At 36.6% G+C, this 20,845-nt stretch overlaps 1 long non-coding RNA gene across 1 annotated transcript in view; it reads left to right on the top strand.

The window, feature by feature from the left end:
- The first annotated feature begins 2,652 nt into the window (after positions 1–2,652).
- The window catches only part of LOC116595637, a 90,111-nt gene continuing 71,918 nt past the window's right edge, over positions 2,653–20,845 (top strand). The window contains exon 1 of the long non-coding RNA XR_004287786.1: positions 2,653–2,731. This is a non-coding gene — a long non-coding RNA (uncharacterized LOC116595637). The remainder of the gene's footprint in view (positions 2,732–20,845) is intronic.

Here is a 20,845-nt window from a genome sequence, read left to right as displayed (position 1 = left end):
GGAAAGGAGAACAAAGACCCAAGCAGGAATCTGAAAACCCTCTTGACCCGGGCTCTGTGGACCAATGGGACCCTGATGAGCAGGCGAAATATCCAAGTAAGGGAAACTTGCCAAAAGACCCCTGAACTCCCCTCGAGGCTCCTTAAAAGCCCCCTTCTCCCTGCCTTGGGCGTGACTTCTGGCACTCTGCTTTCCAGAGTCGTGGAACCTTGCCCAAGGGTGCCCACCTTCTCCCGGTGCAACTTTCCTGGCTGCCCTTCTCTTGAGCCCCAAAACTTCACCGGAGAGTGTTTTTAATAAATCTTGCCTTGCAACCACTTTGCCTGGTGTTGTGTTTATCTCGCCAGAAAAACTTTACAGTGAGCCAGCAGTGTGTAGTAGGGAGAAATGGGCATGAATTGGTAGAGTACTGACAGAAAAATAAATGTTCTGCCACCTCCAATTTGTAATTACTTATATTGCCTGGATTCTGCTCATGAGAGAAGAGAAGAGAATGCAGAATCAAGTGTGGAAGTTGTGTCAATCACATATCACTTCTGCTCATCTTCCATTGATTAAAATTTTATTAAGTGACCACATCTAACTGTAAGGGAGGCTGAGATGCCATTTGGCTAAATGTCTAGGAAGAAGAGAAAATAGATTTATTGAATATGTAGAAGACTCTGCCACAAGGTTACATAATGCTACCTACCACACAGAGCTGTATTACAGATTAAATGGAATAATGTACAGTTCAGTATTCACCGTGTGGGGGCTAACAAAATATTTGCTATTATTATTAATGTCAGTGTTACCATTCTGAACTTCATTTCTCATTATAGAGCTTTAAGGTTGTGAAACAGATTGTAAATTGGTTAAATATTTACTCTTACCCAGAGAGCGACTGAAAAATTTCCTTTCTAATACTCTGATACAACTTTCTTATTTTGATATAATGAAAAGAGAATAAACTTTGGAGTTGCACTAACTGGAGACTAAACCTCTACTTTCCCACTTAATATCTGGGCAACTACAAGTTAATAATTGGTTACTAAGTACCTACAAAGAGTTGACCTCGTAGTGTGCTTTAAGAACATAAAGAAAATTAGTTTTGTCAGACTAACATTAAACAATAGTAATATTTTTGAATGAGTCCAATTATGGTAGTAAATTCAGAAGGCAAATGTAGTTATGGTGAAACATATCAGGGGACATCAAGGAGGAAGATTATTGTGCTAGTGCAGGTGAGAAATGACAGGGACTGAAACTTGAAGTGTGGCTGAAAAAAAAGAAAAAAATATAATTGAAGGGCACCTGGGTAGCTCAGCTGGTTAAGCATCCAACTCTTGATCTCAGCTCAAGTCTTGATCTTAAGGTTGTGAATTCAAGCCTCACACTGGGCTCTACACTGAGCAGGGAGCCTACTTAAAAAATATATATATATTTAAAAAAAAAAAAAAGAAACCCATATTTAAATAACATTTTAGAGGTGAATTAGTAAATAGTACTTAAAGTTGGGAAAATAAAGAAAACTTCAAAGGTATTTTGGGGATTTTTTACCTATTGGAGGTATACTATTACCCAGACAGAGAACACATGAGAAAAAGTAGGCTTAATAGAGAAGGTAGTAATTTAAGTATTACATGTGTAAGTTTGAATGTCCAATATGAATTACACTGAAAATGCATTATTTGTATTTAAAAATTGTCTGGAAAGCAGAAGCAACTCATGGTTAAAAATTTCATAATAATGAACATAAATGTGAATTACTGGTGAAAAAGGTGGTCAGAAAGGGCAAAGAACGGAATGTGAAAAGGCAAAGCCTGGAATGTGATTAGGGGGGCTGGGAGTAAGTTGTGATATGCAAAATGAGTGTGAAAAGAAGGTGCGTGTGTGGGGGGAGGGGCCAGGGACAGTCCACAAAATTCTTAGGGGCCTTTAAAGCATTAATTTTTAGTTTGGCTAGATATTTTAGAAATGTTAGTTTGTGCCATGACCAAATCAACTAGAGGTCTGGAATGCAGTGGGTTAAGAAAGGAGAGTGATGAGAGGAAATGGAAGGCTAGCTGCAGAAAACTCATTCAACAACATTCTTGTAGGTAGAAGGAAAAAAGGACACAAGAAACATAAGGGAACAAGAAAACAGGTCTGAGATTTTAAGTTTGAGGACAGAGAATACCTCCTTATGTATGAAAATTAAGATCAAGAACATCAGTGGGAAAGAGATTTATATTACTGTGTGGAAGGGGGGGGAAGAGGGAAGAAAAAGACAAAATGAAATCATCCGCTTGAAAAGGAGCTGAAATACTGCTTCCAGTAAGACAAGAGAAGTCAGAGACATTCCATGGAGGATGAAAGGGCAGATGAGCAGATTATGACTCTGTTTCTCAGTGAATAATGAACATGGTTTTATGTAGCAGGTGAAGAGAGTGATTTTCAAGATGCAGATTTTATTTATTCATTTATTCAAAAAAATACACTGTAAAAACTAAGTTCCAAAACACTAAGATAGGCACTGACAACACAAAATTGAATTCAACATGTTTCCTAACCTCAAAGTGCTTACATTTCTTCAATAGGGAAGACAAATCAGGAAACCACTGATTGGGAAACTGTGTGAGAAGTGCTGTAGTGGAGGTGGGAACAGACAGGGTGCTTCTTAGAAAGGGAACAGCTAATAGAATGCCTGGGGAGGAGAGAAGGAAGGAATTCTTCCTGAGGAAAGCTTTCAAGCTGAAGATGAATCTCAAGGGTGAGTAGCCTTAAAGTAGGCAATTAAGGAATTGGGAAGTGTGTTCCTGATAGAGAAAGCAGCGAGACTCTGAAGGCAAAGTTAGAAAACAGCATAATAAATTCAAAAAATGGAATCTGTTTATAAGGTTAGAGCTCAGAACTTGAGTGAGGAATTTATAAGTGAGGTTAGAGGCACTCAGGAGCCAAACTGCAAAGCACATTTGCAGTTTAAGCTGTATTTTCAAATAAGGTATGGGGAACTATTTTAACACTGAAAATGTGAAGGTAGGCTCACTAGACTTGCACTTGAGAAAGAACACTCAGATTCAAGGAAGAAAATGTCCTCCTGAAGGCAGGAAGTAGTTAAGGCATTATTGCCTAAACTGATCTAAGGCAAGAGAGATGGAAAAAAGATGAAAAATACTTTAGGACTTGGAACCTGAATGATCAGGTTTGGAAAAGAAAAGAAATGTTCTAATATGAAGCATGGGTCTTTGGCTGATGGTACCAATAATGAGATAGGGACAAGAGAAAACTGAACTGGGGAGGATGACAATGTAGCACTGGACTTTTGTTAATACATCTAATTCAGCAAAGATTCATACGCACATACTCTTTTCCAGGAGCAAAGCTAAATGCTGATATACTGAGCTTGACTTATCTATGGAACACTCAAGTGGAGAATAAGTGAATAATAACTGAATCAGTCATAGTTCAACCAGAGAAGCAGAACCAGTAGGAGATATATATATATCCTACAGGATATCAAATATATTTATAGATATATATTTATATAGATAGATATTTGTATCTATCTGTATCTGTGTCTGTTTATAGATATCATGATACATATATGGATAGGGAGAAAGATATATATAAAGAGAAAGAGAGAGAGAAAGATTCATTATAAGAAATTGGTTTACATGATTATAAGGACTGGGGTGGCAAAGAACAGCCAAAATCCACAGAACTCCCTTTATCTCCCTCTCCCTTCTCTCTCCCCCTCTCTCAGAAGCCTCAACTCTGCCTCAACCTCCTACGTAGTGATTAAGTTAGGTCCACCCAGATTATCCAGAATATTATCCTTTATTTACAGTCAGCTGATTTGAGACTTTAATTACATCTACAAAATTCCTTCACAACAACAACTAGATTAATGTTTGATTGAGTACAGAAGCTAGTCAAGTTGCCACATCAAAAAAGCCACTAACTATTGGTAAATCAGAAGGGAGGTATGGGCTAGGGACATATATTTTAGTATCAGAATGCAGGTGGTGGTTTAAAGCATAAAGTTACATGAGTTCTCTAAGAATTAAAAATAGAGAGTATAATACTAGCAAAGTGTAGCTGTATAGTCCATTATTAAAAACCCTCTTATTATCCCACCACTCAGACATACACACAAACACACACACACCCCAAAAGAAGGTACAAAATCTTATTAAAATTAAATCTTATTATTAAATTAAATCTTATTAAATATTATTTAAATAAGGGAGTCACTTCTGGAAACACGTGTGGAGTAGACAGGTAGCATATCCAATGTACCTGTTCTATTTAACTTGGCATTGTTAGCTCCTTGAGAGCCATGGCTGGATTGACCAATACTCTTAGGGCCACTGAAGTAAATCTCCTGAGGTCAGTAGGGAAAAACATACTCTGGTTTCACCCATTCTCTATCTTCTTGTTGTCTCCAAATTAAGATCCCTTTATGCTCTTCTCACAATAACTCATTTTGTTAACTTCACTGTATGTAAGACAGATGTTTGATTCAGAGTGAAAGGATTACAAAGGTGGGGGGGGGGAATCCGACCAGGAGAGTAAGAGATGAAGCACAACAGGGGAGCTGATACTGGTGAGTAGACTTTGTATGAGGTGGGGAAGGGAGGTGAGAACAAAGTGAATCGAGAGGTGAATTAGAGGTAAGGAACTTCATGTGGAAGATTTCTGAAAAGTGAGAAAGGTGTTATAAAAAAAATGACAATCTGAACAAGGATGATTTCTAAGGTTTAAGAAACATGAGCTTATTTGTATGCTGAAGGAGAGACTCTTCTGAAAGCCAGGAGGAGTATGAGTACAAGAGTGGAATAGGAGGGAGCAAAACAGTGACCTGAGTAAGGCTGCGGAAAATCAGGATTTGGACAGCTCCAACTTGCCGCTGGATAGGTAGATTAGAGGGAAATAAAAGCCTTGAATTGAGAGGTGACACGGATATCAATGCTGCAGGAACAAAACCTTGAGAACACGGTAGGGGGCTAGGGGTGTGGAGAGGGCCCCCCCACATGCACCTGGAGGAAAACATGGATTGAACTCTCTGTTGTTTCTCTTTCATAAATTTTCAGCATGTTCATAAAGTCTCTGCTCAGCTATATCCTCCCAGCTAATTTCTCCATTCATGTTTGATCCCCAGCACCTAGCAGCAGTGTTTAGAACGTAACACACCCATTATGTAAAAAGGAAAAAAAAAGTAAAAGAAAAGAAAAGTAAAATGGGGGGTGCCTGGGTGTCTCAGTTGATTAAGTGACTGACTGCCTTCAGCTCAGGTCATAATACCAGAGTCCTAGGATCAAGGCCCACATCAGATTCCGAGATGATCTTCCCCCTCTCTCATTCTCTCTCTCCCCAGTAAATAAATAAATAAATAAAATCTCAAAAAACCAAAAACAAAACAAAACAAAAACCTGTATATATACAAAGGTCAAAACAAAGTAAAAGAATTTAAGAAATTGTCTTGGCAAGAGGCACAATGATCATAATTTAGTTGTAATGATAATATTAGATCACTTGGAGTCAGAAGATAAATAGAAACGATATAGGGAAAAATTGGACCATAGTCTTCCATCTAATATCTGGGTATGAAGTTGTGATGCTTCTACTTTTAGCACCACATTTTTGGCCCACTGTATCAGTTTTGAGTTTCTGTGCTAAAGAAATGTACTGTATTGCCATTGTCAGAAGAGCAGAGCCACAAAGGAAAATGAAAGTTAAGATTTCCTGAGCTGGGAGTCCTTCCCTTACCGGGTTTTGATTGTCAGCCCAGGGAGATATAACTCAACAATTTATTCTTCTGTACATATGTCCTGAATATTCCCTGAGTATCCTTCGGGTCACTTATCTCGGGGAGGCTCTTGAATATTACAAAAATAAATCAATAAGTAAATTGTATGTATATTTAGATTTCTAGGGGAAATTTTTCTGACTCTAAAATCAAAAAAGAGATGAGAGTGTGGGGAGAAAAGAAGGAAAACTCAGAGAGAGAGAAAGGATGATAAGGAGAGAGTAAAGGAATGAGTATGAATAAACTAAGCAATTCCTCATCTTGGTAAACAGATAAAGTAAAAAACACCACTATACAATAATAGCAATAGTGTTTTCATTTCCTAGGGCTGCCATAAGAAGCAAGGTGGAAATTTATTTTCTCGAAGTTTTAGAGGCTAGAAGCTCAAAATCCAGGTGTCAACAGGGCCATGATCTGTCTGAAGACTCTAAGGGAAGAATCCGTTGTGGCCTCTTTCAGCTTGTGGTTGTCTGTAATCCTTGGTATTCCTTGGTTTATAGTTACATCACTCCAGTTTCTGCCTCTGTCTTCACAGGGCCATCTTCCCTTTCTGTGTGCGCCCACCCTCATCCAATATAGCCTCTTAGCTTGATTATATACACAATAATCCTACTTCCAAATAAGGTTATATTCACAGGTCCCAGGGTTTAGGATTAAACAGATCTTTTGGGGAAGTAATTAAATCCATTAGAGCACTAATTGTTTATCAAAGAAAGAAACTGCTCTTAAATCTTAAATCAAATTCAGTTCAGCTCTAAAATAATTGAACTAACATTTCTTTCTAGTCTGCTCTCAATAACTTAGTTCCCTCACCTATAAAATGGGGACAATACCAATTTCTACCCTCTCAGATTGTTGCGAAGACTTCGTTAGAAGATGTCTACTGTTTAGAACAGCTCCTGGCTATCATAAGCATTTTGTAGGTGTGAGATGGGCAGCCTTGAAATATTTGTTAGCCTCTCCTACACAATGATCCTGCCAAGACTTCAGCCTGAAGAAATGAAAAGATTAGCTAAATCTTATTGTCCAGACAGTGTAGGAAGGAGCCAGTCTATTAGTGAGACATCACTAATTAAAGTATTTTTTATCATGTTTTCCCTATTGTTTCTGCAACCGACTCTGTAATTGGGCAATTTACTCTAATAGACAATGACCTTGGGCATTGTGGTTGGTTTTAGCAGCCCATTCTCAATTTTCTAACAGAAGCAGGTGAACTCTCTTAATTGGTATGCCTAGGGAGAAATATAAACATGTCAAATGAATAACCATCAAGTAATACACAGTGTTAGGTGACATTCACTTTCTCCTCCGCCAGCTGCCTTTAAGGTAAACTTGATAACAAAGCAGGACAATTTTCCTTGCCTATACAAAGGTAAGATTAGCTCATTTAAGAGGTATAATCAGAGAAGAAAGCTGCCTAAAGTGAACATTATAGATCAGCAATTCTCACAAAGTAAGCAGAATTAATAGACAAATCTAGGCTGTAGAACAAAATAGATGTGCTACTTGAAGATTATTTCCTTTACCATACGTCAGTCAAAAGTCTCCTTATTAACTATCACAGAAGTAAGTGTAATGAATCCCCAGCCATCAGCACAATTAAGCAGTGATGTTATTTTGAAAAGATTTAAGGTGAAAAATTCTACTGGACCATCACCTTAATCTGCATTATGTGGGCTAGATTTTTTTTTTCCTCCTCAAATTATAGATGCATGAAAAAAACAATGATGCCTCCACTAATGTGTAATCCCATAGATCTATCTCACTAGACAATAAATTTAAATATTATGAATAATCCCCCTTCTATAAGAGTTTTGCCATGTAGACAGAATTAACAAGGAGCTGTAATAAAAATGGTAAATCCTAGTTCTGTGTAATTTGGGGTTAGCTTGGCATGGTGCCTTTTAATCCATTGACAGCAGCCACATATTTCAAGCCTTCATTTTCATAATGTATCTGTGAGGGAATGAGAAAAAAGGAAGCCATAATTAGCCCCCATATTTAACTAGGAAAAGGAAAAACTGATGTTTTATTTTTTAATCTGGCTTTCTATAATGATACTCATATACTTATGTATATATTTAAAATAAACTAAACTCTTTCTCTAGTTTTCTATCTTAATTATCATAACATTTTCATAAAAGAGACATAAATCAGTGCTTCTCAAACTTGTTGGCTTATTAGCAACACTAGGGGTGATTTTAAGGCCTCAGATGCCTAAGCTGGACCTAGACCAATGAAATCATAACTGAGTGGGTGGGGAATGGGATTTCTGCATAGGTATTTTTCAAAATCTTCCTAAAATATTCCCATCTGTAGGGTTGTGAACCACCGACTTACCTGGCTAGAATGTGATTTTTAGGTGCTCATTTTGTTCATCTTCCCATCTGTTACTTGTCATTTCCCCAATTTGTATAAATCATTACTCAGTGTTAATGAGGTTCTTTTGTTGAGAAAGCACTTTTGCTTCTTCATTTTCCCTTTCCTTTGGGATTTCCAACATTTGGTTGTGTAGGTATTAACTTCTTGACCTTTCTAAGGTATAATCACATTAGGTTAATTCTATGATGGCATTAATAACAAAAGTGTCTATTAAGGATCTTATTTCCATGTAATTGTCTAGGAAACAACACAAATACAGTTAATGTCCTTTAGAATTTTGTACTAGTAATAACTGAAATGCAACCAAAACACATTAGCTTTAAGAAATATTCAAGTATATGTGCTCATCAACAGCAACTCAGGATATCCAGCAATAATTACACCAATTTTTCCTAAAGTATGACCCTTCTTTTTGCTTAAATATCTCTTTAGATGTCAGATTACTCTTCTAGAGATCAGACTACTGCTTATCTTTCAAGAATTGTGAATACTTTAGTACGGTCAGAGGCCTAGAATAACTCTAAAACCTCAAACACAGAAGAATTGTGTATAATTCTGTCTCTTAAATGACAAAGGCCTGAGGTATAGTGTGCATGATAAATAAAATGCACTTCTAGAGCAGTGTAATTTCAATATTTATTCACTTATTTCCACACCAGAATGGGAAAAAAAAAAAAACTTATGTGTATAGCCCATAGCAACATATATGTTTCTCATATTATTGCTTCCAACATGTCCCAAACAATGCTATTTTCTAGAAAGCTTTCATTTACAAATCTGGCAGGCTTCGTTATCTATTTCTAAGATACTCTTAGTAACTTTAAAACTGGGAAGCAGTAACATTTATTATGACATTACTATCTGCCTGTCCAACATTGTAAAACAGTAATAAGAATAAGCATTTACTATTTGAAATGAAGTGGCATAAACTTTAAAGGGGTTGACTAATAGTTTAACCATGAATACCACAAAATTTTCCATGGGATAAAGGCCACAACAGAGCAGACCAGATAATTTCATTTTGTGGTGCTTCACATTGGTGCTTTGCATCGATTTGATTTCTTTCATGTATTACATTACCAATATCAGAGTTACACAATCAATTGTTAGGTAGCCCCACAGACCAGTTTGATAAATTTATGAGTAGCTGGTTAGGCTCAACAGTCAGAAAATCAATTTCCTTCTATTCTGCTTCTCATTAGGGTATGTGTTTTGTTTTGCTTTCATTTTGTTTGGGATTGCCTAACTCTTTTGAGAAAGCAATTTAAATAGACTATTCTTGCATATTCTATCAACTTCCAATCAAGCCCCTCCATGACAAACAGGATTCCGGCTTCCACACAAAAGTAAAGTAACAATAAAAACAATAACAAATGGTTTCCTTTATAATTGTTTTCCATTAAATTAGCCTGACAGAGGCCAGGCACACACTGGCTAATTAGTGGGGTCATTTTCATCCCAACTCACACTGTTGGAGGGAAAGTATTTGGATAGGATTTAGTTGTGAAAATGGGAATAGAATGTCAGCAAATACTCAGAACTTCTGGATATTTAACTCAACTGTCATGGGTTCCTTATTGTGGAGCCTGTCCTGCCTGTCAGCCAATAAATATGTATTAGCTACCCACAACATCCCAAAAGTAATTAAAAATTTAACAGATTTCTTCATCTCCTGGGCCTACAGTTAGTTCACCATAAAATCATAATCATCAAAATTCATTCTTATTCACTTGGTTCTCTGATATATTCAATTCAATCCTATAAATATTTATAGCATGCTGCTTTCTACTGTTGAAAAGTTTACGGTCTTGTATGAAGGATAATGCAAGCACATATAACTAGCTACCCAAATGAGCTAAATGCCATGAGACAAGCATGAATGAAGAACTATGGCTCAAAGTACAGGCAATGATACTACTTATGCAAAGTCCACGTGTCAGAGTAAGTACCAAAGTTAAGTCAGGAGAATTTTAAAAAGTAATAGAGTAATATAAATATATAGAGACCTTTTGTGACCTAAAAGGTCGTGAGGTAGCCTGATACGTCAACAGTGAAGTATTTTCCATTTCCGGTTATGATGGAGTAACTGACACAAGACTAGCCTTCCCTCTCCCCTCTCTAGGAGAGATTTAAACACAAATTTAAACAAAATATATGAAACTATGTTTTCAGACGTTATACAACAGACAACACAGAGCTGAGTGAAGGAAAACTAGGAAGGTAAATTCCACTATCCTTCCATTCTTCTGCCTTTTCAGTACTTTATAGTACCATGTTATATAAGATAAGCACTTTATATACCATGATACAAGAGAGGGAATCCCAAAGAGAGAAAGGTGGTTTCACTAAGTTGAGAAGACAGGTAAGAGGGATCTGTACAGAACAGGTACTCTAGAATTCTGCATTTAAGGGGTCCTTGCATCATTACCAAAATACTAACCTGCATATGAAAAAAGTCATGAAGGATAGAAATAGTTGATTTCTTCCCAGGGATATGGATTACACAACTATATTTCTTACATCTCATCAAATCCTACACTTAAGGTTGGTACATTTCACTGTTTGTAAAATATACCTCAATTTTCTAAAAACTGGTAATAGGACTGGCTCACTTTTTTTTTTTTAAGATTTTTCTTTTTTTTTTTTCAATTTGACAGAAAGAGAAATCACAAGGAGGCAGAGAGGCAGGCAGAGAGAGTCTGAAGCAGACTCCCCACTGAGCAGAGAGCCTGATGTGGGTCTTGATCCCAGGACCCTGAGATCATGACCCAAGTTGAAGGCAGAGGCTTAACCTACTGAGCCACCCAGGTGCCCATGACTGGTCACTTTTTAACACGATCACTGTGGTTTCTTTGTTCAAATTTAAACAAGTAGGGACACATGGAGGTAAGAAGAAGAGATAGGAGCCTATTGTAATAAGTTGACTGAGAGACAGCAGGACCTGGACCATTGTGATATCAGAGGATGTGGTAGGATTCAGAAGACAGAACTATCAGATTTACAGAAGAGCTGGGAAATGGGTGGAAGACAAAAGAGCAAAGAATGACTCCAACTATTTTGGCCTGAATACATAGAAGGGTGAAATAACCATTACTGATATAGGAAAGAATATGGACAAAGCATGCTGGAGAAAAAAATCAGGTATTCAGTTCTAGATGCACTAGAAAAATTGTATGAAACCACTAAGGGATTGCATGTAGATTGAGAAGAGAACTATTCATGATCTGATCCCTGAGATACCCTCACAATAAAAAGCCAGGAAGCTGAGAAGAAGCCAGAAGGAAAAACTGAGATGGAGTGTTGAGTGAGGAAGTATAAAATCCAGCAGAGTGGGATGTCCTGGAAGCCATGTTCAACCTCTCCTTGTTTTTAGACTCTGAAACACATTCTAAACCCTTCTTTAAAACAAAACAAAGCAAACATCTGCCCTGCCCCCAATCTACTCCAGTTATAAACCTAGTTATCTTGTTGCCGAAGTCAAAGTTTTAGAAAGAGTTGTTTTTCCTCTCTTCTTCCACACTTTTTCACTCATTCCTCAATTCCCTCCAAACTGGGTTCCCCCCTAGTACTCTGAGGGAGACTCTCATTAAAGTCACCAATAAACTACAGTGCCCTAAATCCAAAGTTTGGGTTTCCCCTAGATCTGATATGGCTCGAATTCTTGGGAGTATTTGATATTTTCTACATCTTAAAACACTCTAATTTTCAAGACACCATACCCTCCTGGTTCTCTTCTTACGTTTCTGGCTTCTTCCTAGTCTCCTTTTTGGACTCATCTCTTAGTCTTTGCATGTTTGAATTCCTCAAAGCTCAGCCATAGGCCCTTTAATCAAACCATAATTACTCCTTAAACAATTTCATTCATGACAGGTGGCATAACAGATGATTAAGAATATGAATGTTTTTTTCCAACCTGCCCGGGTTAAATCTCAGCTCTGACACTCATGAGCTTTGTCATCATGGCAAGAGCTTCACCTCATTTTATCTCAGTGTTACCATATATTTTAAGACGGGGATTATAATGGTATGTATTTCATTGCGTTGTCACAAAGATTAAATGAGTCCATATTTGTACATCACTAATACAAAAGAACATAGGTTTAATTATCACATGTAAGCAGATGGTTCACACTTTGCAGTGGCCTAGACATTCTCTATTAGAAACCCACACACACAACCATTTTTTTCTTTTTAATATTAACTTAGGTTTCTCAAAGTTATCTCAAACTCAATATTGTCCAAAACAGAATCCATGATCTATTCCCCAAAGCCTTGTGTGCTCTCAGCTCAGAAAACTAGGCAATATCCTTAATACCATCCTTTCCCTCTCCACAACCTTCACACCCATATCCAATCCATCCCCACATGTAATGATGCTACTTTTTACATATTCCTTGAGTTTATCTCCTTCTTTCCAATAAGTTCAACCACACTAGCCTATTTTCATTTACTTTTATGTCTGCTTTCTGCTATGGTAATAGCTTCTTAATTGGGCACCCTGCATCTAAACTTTCTCCTAGTCTCTATGCTGCAGGCAGAACAATCTTCTGATTGTGTTCCCCAAACTGAGCACAAAGTCTTTACTCATTTATTATGATTCTGGGAAAGGCCAAAAATTCTTAATATGGCTTACAAATCCCTCAATAGCTGATTTCTTCATGATCTCATTTCTACCAATCTCTCTACCTTTAGCTTGTCCCCTGCTTTCCATAAATTCTTCAAATAACACATGCTTCATTCTGCAATAGAGCATTTATGTATAGCCTTTCTTCCTCCATTCCTCTAATTTAATTTTTACTTTGCTTCCAGAATTTGCCACAAAAATCATTTTCTTACTGAAGCCTTGCCTGTTCTCCAGGTGTGGTAAAATCTACTAACTCATGCACACTTGTCAATACACACATTCCCTATCCACATAAAACTATGGTAATTTTACATTTTTGTTTTTTTTAATTTTACATTTTTAAATAACAATTCAGCTAATGAAAACTTCATGACAAGAGGAACAGAATCTATATTTTCTTACTATCATTGTAAGCCCAGGGTCTAAGATGATTCTTAGCAGTTAGAAAGTGGTCAGTACATATTTGTTGAATGCATAATAGGGTACCAAAACTTACTATAGGAGAAAAACAGTTTCTAATGAGCTGTGAAAGAAAATTAAGCAATTAAGTGTAAAGAACCATCAGCACAAGCACAGAGATAGAATATGTGTTGTCATTAGCCAGAGAATATTACTGAAGAATAATCTTCGCAGAGTGGTAAGATCGCCAAGCAAACATCAGCCTTTCCAGAAAACAAGTATTATTCCAGATGCCCTCTTAGAAAAGTCAAAGAAGCAGAGCTCTAATATGCTTGGTGATCTTTAGACTTGAAACATGCTATCTCCAATCTTTCTTTATAAGTACCACAAAACCAAATTAAGTCACAAAAGGTTAGAAGGAAAAAAATGGGCAAAAAGACTGTAACAGGCATGTTGGAGCCAATTAGAAACACAGAATGGAACGGAAACAGCCATTAGGATGTTTCGCTCTAGTGATCAGCTTGGTCTGAAGACACCTGTAGGTCGTTCAGTATCTTCTCTGTGGGCTCTCTGAATATGAACAAGAAGCTTAACAGGAAACAGACAACAGGAGGTGGGGCTATCTTTTATCAGTTTCAGAGATAATAATGTCTCTCCCAGCATGGAGCTGATTAGAAAGAGATGCTGAGCAGTGGAAAATCGAAGTGAGCAGCATTCCAGCTCTCTTCTGAATCAGTAGTTCCACCTCTGACTTAATTACATAGTTCAAATTAATGTTAAAAGGGCATAAAATAGACATAGTTGATAGCAGATCAAATTTATGTAATACTACGACTCTTTCCTCACCCCAATATCTTCCCTGTTAAATCACAGTGAATCTGAAATTTCTAGTATAGAGTCATTGATTAAGTATTATTCCAGAAAGATACACTTAAGCTACTTTCAAAAATCATATTGCCTAGGTAATTAAGAAGATACTTAGCTATCACAGATTAGTTTATCTAATGTTAATAAACAAGCCAACAACAATAAAGACAAAGACAATAGATCCCATATGGAATCATTCATGCAAAACCACATGTCACCAAACTGAGACTTCACAGTTTTGGCTCTCCCAGAAATGGAATCTTAAACTAATCAGGAATTGCCTGATCAGCAAATTCTATTATTTTCCCCTAAAGTAATCTTGTAAAAACCAACCCACTTTATCATCTAGTGTAACTTCCTTGTTCCCTCTCCCTTCTGCCTGTAAAGTTTCAGGTTTACTACAACTCTGAGATCTTTCTCTCTGCTAGATTAGATGCTGCCCAATTAAGATTGATTTTTTTCTCAAATAAACTGGACCTTTTATATGCCTCAGTTTACCTTTTAACACTTCTAGTATCAAAAGAGGTAACTGGAGATCCCAGAGAGCCCCCAGGAGCAACAATCAAATAGGTATAGATAAGTCCCTTGACTTCACTGTTTTCTCACTGCCTCTTGAGGTAGTGGGTAAGTCCCTCAGAGATCATAGCTATGTGGCTTTTATGTTATAAGCTATGTGTTATAACTTTATTTGAGCATTTCATTTTCCATACTGGATCTGGAAACCAGCTGGAGTCAGACTAGGTTCAACTTCATTAAGTATTATAATATGGGTCCAGTGTCAAACTAGTCCTGGGTCCAGGGTCAAACTAGTTCTTACTTAGAAACCATTTTGGGTCCAGGATCAAACTGAGTCTGACTTAAAAACCAAACTGAGTCCCATGTGAAGCCTCAGGTGACTAAAATTTTGTTTTTTAAGCCTGAACACAGTTAACCTTACCAAATATTGAATTACAGTGGCCACAGTAGAGAATTTTTAACCCGAACAAGCTTATACATTTATCTTAGTTAGAGAAAAAGGCGTCTTGGTCAAGTACTCATCACAAAGCGTAGAGGGAACATTATTTTTCTTCCTCAACAATATCCAGTGACCAGGATGAGACTGGTTGAAACATCCCATTTATTCCACAGCCTGTGAGCAGGATCCTAGGCAAACTAGCAAAAGCCAGCAAATGAGAATGTTACCAAAGCTCTCCCAGATTTCTATCTGTGATGCCTGGTCAAGAGAGGAATGCAAAATTTAATGTTGTACATTCCTTTCCAAATTCAGATTGACAGGCAACAACAAAAAGTGATAATCAGATCTTCAAATTGTTACTCATGAATTTGCCTTCAAGTACCCATCAGATGTAGATCCTTTCTTTCCCAAGGATAGCTATTACCATCTTATCTCATTTTGTGCCCTGATTGCTTACACTGGCAACTGTCAGGCTGGGGTTTAAACATAAAGTTGGACAGATATATGAACTACACTCCATTTACAGCTAGGGTTCTACTCACTATTGCCAGCTCTCAAAGGAATTGTCTAAGTCTTTCTTTTGGTTATCTTTGGGAATGACTCTGGATCTCAGAAGAGTAGTGTCTTTTGCATCCTCTTTAAAGATGCTTCTTGTGCTCATGGGGTTGCTCAATATTACAAGGATTATTTACTGTTTGTCCTGGTTGAAACCTGGTAAGATATCCAAAAGGACTTACTGTTGGTTTTAAGTAACTCTATGGTAAGGAGTTGGCCCAATTGGAAGCTGATATTCAGAGCCTTATAGAAACTTTTTTAATGTCTTCTTTCCTAAGATAAATGAAACAATATATATGGCAGGGTGGTGGGCATTCTGGAGCCTTTACTGAAGGATTTACTAAAACATTCCAAAGACACACAGCTCTAAATCTAGAACATAGAAATTGTTTGATTTCCACCTTAGCTGAAGAACATTTCCTTGATATAAAGAAGTAAACTCAAGAAAGTGTACTTAGATGGGTGGGTCAGTCTTGATATAATTCAGGTTGCAACTCCATTCTCCAAGGAATTAAAAATAACTGTACTTGATTTACAAATGAAGTCTTCTAAGAATAGAAATGCAACTCTAAAAGCAATTCAAAGCCCCCCTACAACCTTTTTTAATCAATCACAGAACCTCCTTTATTTGTCTCAAAAGGCTTGGAAGATATTATAAAATATATGGAATTAGAGAACAAAAGTTCTTCTTGGAGGAACTCACATCTTTCTCTGTGTCTTTTCAGATGTAAGTATGATAACTTTCTAGGAAACAAGAAAATTCTGAAGGAGGAGGAGAAGATGGAGGAGGAGGAGAGGGAAGAGGAGGGGGGAGGGGGGAAGAGGACAAAGAAGGGGATGGGGAAGGGGAAAAAGAAGAAGTGTTATCAGCATTAAATATATTTTTATTCTACCTAGGTTTACTAAAAGTCAAATAAATTCATATTATCTCTGTTATAGAATTTGTCGACAAAAAAGATAATTTATAATGATGGTTGGCTGTTTAATGTCTCATGACATTTTCATAAGTAATCTAAACATAATTGTTTAAGAATAAATTAAATAGATATCAGTAAGTTAAAAGTTTACAAACAAACTTCTCAACAATAACAATACCTTATGTTTCTACTTTAAAATATTTTCCAAAATCTTTTTTGGAATAAGCTCAATCCCTTCGCTATTGTGTTAGACTCCCTAAGTCTGAGGGTCCATTCTCCTACTCAGGCTAACAATCCCAAACCCATGGAATTTTGTATCCAAGCTCTGTACAAGGGGACACAGGACAAAGATAACTGGAATAAAACCACCTCTGCAATCTCTAGACCCTTGGTAACTTGAAAGCTTAAAAGTTATACTGAAAGAAGCTAAAGCATGGATATTCATTGACTATCTAGATCATTTCCAAATAAAACCAAAGACAAATATTAATTAATGAAAAAATTTTATCTACTTTTGTCTTATTACAAATGAACTAAAATTATCTTTGTCTATTAGGAAACGTGTCTTATGCCACACTGAAAATTTTACCATGAGAAAGAACGTACTTCCAGAAATTAAAAAAAATGTTTTTATAAATTTGCCAATCTAGAGTATGCTGGTATAACAGACAATCCACAACTGATCACTACTTTTATTTTTTTTCATTAGGAATAAAAAATTCTAAAGGTTAAAAATACTAATCAACATATACAAAACTATTAAGAATAATAAGAGTGAAAGGAAACAACTGTATATGAAAAGTAGGCAGGAAAGAATTATGACTGGTTGTTTCAAAATGAGAAAAAAATAGCACAAAAATCTTAATGGACATAAAATAGTTGTAGAAGTTTTATGTGAAAGGAATCTTGGTAAATAAATTTTATGTATGGTCAAGCTAAGATTGGAACTAATTTATTTAAGTTTTTAAGGAATGAATTTTAATGTAAAAATTAGAATTGGTTTTCTCTCAGTTAAAAGGACAGTTCTTGGACTATATCGGTCTGCTTTTGATGGCACACCATGAAAGGGGTGTGTGTGTGTGTGTGTGTGTGTGTGTGTGTGCACGTGCTTAACATCTTGGGTAATCTACTTGCAAAGCAAAGATTTTGTTCCTTAGCAAAATAATTTCTGTGCCTCCCATTGTCAGATCTTTGATTATTTAAGAAAACCCAATCTTTTCAGTGTTAAAATAGTTAACTTTTGTTCACAGCTTTGTAACCTTCTGTATTACCTTTATTCTATTGCAGTTTTGTTAAATAGATAATTAAGTATTATTTCATAATGATATGTGATCTTATTTAGTCAAATGTTTAGACCTTTTGACATTTTGGCAGCCTCCAAAATCGAATTCTAAAAGGTATCTTTTTGATCTCAGAGTAACTCTGAGATTTCTCAGAGGGCTCCTAGAAAAATCTCAAATATTTGTCTTTCACCTTATAAAAGAGACATATTAAACTAACTAGGTTTGTTTGATATGTTAAATTACATGGGAAGCATCATCAAGAGATAAGCCTTCTTACACTATATTTTATAAATGTATGTTATTAATATGTGTTCTAGATGTAGAAATCTCTAATAATCTAATAAGTCCTGGTATAAAGTTATCATTTATAATTCCAGTTATTATCTTAAAATGTTGTATGTCACAAAAATAACCAAATTTCTTTGTCAATTCCATCATAATTAACTATCATCAAATCTTTAAGTATGGGAATTTTAGTCATTTGTCATCTACAGGCTCTTTTTAACTCTAATGCTTTGAAAGAGTGAAATTAGGAAAAGGACATAAACAAGTACTTCTGACCAATGACACTGCTTCCAAACTGCAGAGTGCTGAAACTCGGGTGCATATTTTACAACTGAAGAAGGCACCAACTGACATCTGATAAATGCTGGAGACCTCAAAATCAAATTGATTAGGAAGAGATGTAGCCAATATCGATAGACCGCTTTCTCCCACGATGTCAGCTCAAGAACATTTGTTTCCATTCCTCCTTCCCTCTCTATCTTTTTCCTAATTCTTATATCATGAAAGTCTTTATGATTCTTTTGTTCACCTTTTTCCTTGCTCTGCCATAGAAAGTTCATATATCTCAGGCCATTGCACAGTGGGCCAGTCCAGCCACCAAATAACTGTTATATTTGCTGTGTGGGTAATCCCATAGCCCTGCCCATGAAAAACTCCTCCTAGATTTCCAATGCTTCATTTCCTCTATAATAAACTCAGTCCGCTCTCTATTGTGTCAGGGTCTCATACTTGAGATCCCATTTCTCTCTCTCTGTTTAGCAAGCCAAACCCAGGGAATCTTGCAACCAGGCTCTGGACAAAGAAAGGGATACAAGGTTAGGATAACTAGAATAAAATTACCTATGTGGTTTACAAACTTAAATTTTACTGGCCTCAATGGCTGTCACCTTTTTACTCCCAAGCCATGCACTCAAGTGGGAATTACCAGGAGGTACTTATGATTCAAAATTTGCTTCCTTGGTTCCCTACTCCCCTGGTTAGGAGTAAATGCAAAGGGGGTTCTGATCAGAAACCTTTCTTAACTCTTGAAGCTATTGCAGATTCTGTGATTAAACAAACAGCTGCGGGGGGGATCCCTAGACTCTCTGGCCAAAGTTTTTCTTGATAATAGGATAGTTCTTGATTATCTTTTAACTCAGCATGGAGATGTTTTGCTAGAGCCAACATCACTTGCTGCCCTTGAACTGATACTTCTAGGAAAGCTGAAACTCAGCTACACTAGATCACTGAACAAGTCAGTTGGCTTAAGAAAGTGACTTTCAACAGAGGCTTATTTGATTCTGATTGGTTTGGGTCTTGGTGACCATGGCTTCAAAGTGTACTCCAGACATTGGGATTTATCCTACTTATAACAGTCACAGTAGTCTTTCTGATACACTGTAATCTCCCCAAAGCTTTAGGTCTGTGTTCATAGCCACTAGCCACCAAGCAAATGATCTTCCTAAAAGTAAAACATAGAAAAAAGAAAAAAAAATGATAAACTTAAAGAATGTGACCCCAACGTAGTGCCCTATGAATACCACACAGAGATTTAGCAAAAACTACAAGAACTCCCAAATTCTAGCTGAGAGTAGCATGAATGCCTTAAATTTCTGATTAAGTGTCTCAGTTAGGCTGAGTCTTATCAAAATGGGGGAAATATTTAAAACAAACAAACAAACAAAAGGACAATAGGCCAAAAATGGTGTTGCTTATCCTAAGTCCCACATCACCAACCTGACACTTAACTTATAGTTTCAGCTCTCCCAGAAGTGGTATCTTAAACCAGTCAGTCAGGAACCTCCTGACCAGTCCTGGTTAGGTAATCTGCCTGATAGCTCCTGCCACTCATCTTCAATCTATAAAAGTCTTTCATTTTGTATAGTTTCTCAGAGTTCCTTACTATCTGCTAGATTGGATACTGCCCAATTTGAGTATTTTTTTTTCCCAGTAAACTCTTAAAATGTTTAATATGCCTCAGTTTATCTTTTAACACTAATAAAGATCATTTGTAACAGAAAGCAGAGTCATGACATTTAGGACTGCATGAGTTTCAGGAATTAGTTTTGGTTGTACATAAGATGGAGAAAACACTAGAACCAGACTTACTTGATCTTATAAGATCATATGATACATCATATAAGTGAGATATAACACTGAGTTAAAGATCTCACATAGGGCGTGCCTGGGTGGCTCAGTGGGTTAAAGCCTCTGCCTTCAGCTCAGGTCATGATCCCGGGGTCCTGGGATCGGGCCCCACATCGGGCTCTCTGCTCAGCGAGGAGGCTGCTTCCCCCTCTCTTTCTCTACTTGCTTCTCTGCCTACTTGTGATCTCTGTCAAATAAATAAATAAAATCTTTAAAAAAATTTAAATTTAAATTTAAAAAAAAGATCTTACATAGAAGGTAAGTGAGGTTTAGTTGTAATGGATAAACAATTTAGCACATTTTAATAAGGTAACTACCTTGAATCACCTTTTTCATAATAGTTGTCCCAAATAATGACTTCCACTCATCTTTTTTTCTTCTTTATATTTGGGTTTCCAGAAGAAACCCTATTGTTTCGATGAATATTCTTTTTTCACTTTCAAATCACTGAGTATTTCTGAATACTCTGAATTCTGGAACACAGAAATAATCCTTGACACAAATGATTCTCATAATTTCTCTTCTAAATAATTCTAATTCTCTTACGTATTTCTGCTGATTTGAAATTAAGATGTTATCTCTTCTGAGCAGTCTCTATAAATTTCAAAAAAAAGTGATTTCCCAAAAATCTGGTATCTACCTCAATGAGGTATGCCTGTGTCCCTCTCTTCACAAATCAAA

This window comes from Mustela erminea, chromosome 1 (genome assembly GCF_009829155.1).
Source record: "Mustela erminea isolate mMusErm1 chromosome 1, mMusErm1.Pri, whole genome shotgun sequence".
In the NCBI taxonomy this organism is placed as follows: domain Eukaryota; kingdom Metazoa; phylum Chordata; class Mammalia; order Carnivora; family Mustelidae; genus Mustela; species Mustela erminea.
The sequence above is the reverse complement of the archived record's forward strand: the minus strand, read 5'-3'. Positions and strand labels throughout refer to the sequence as shown.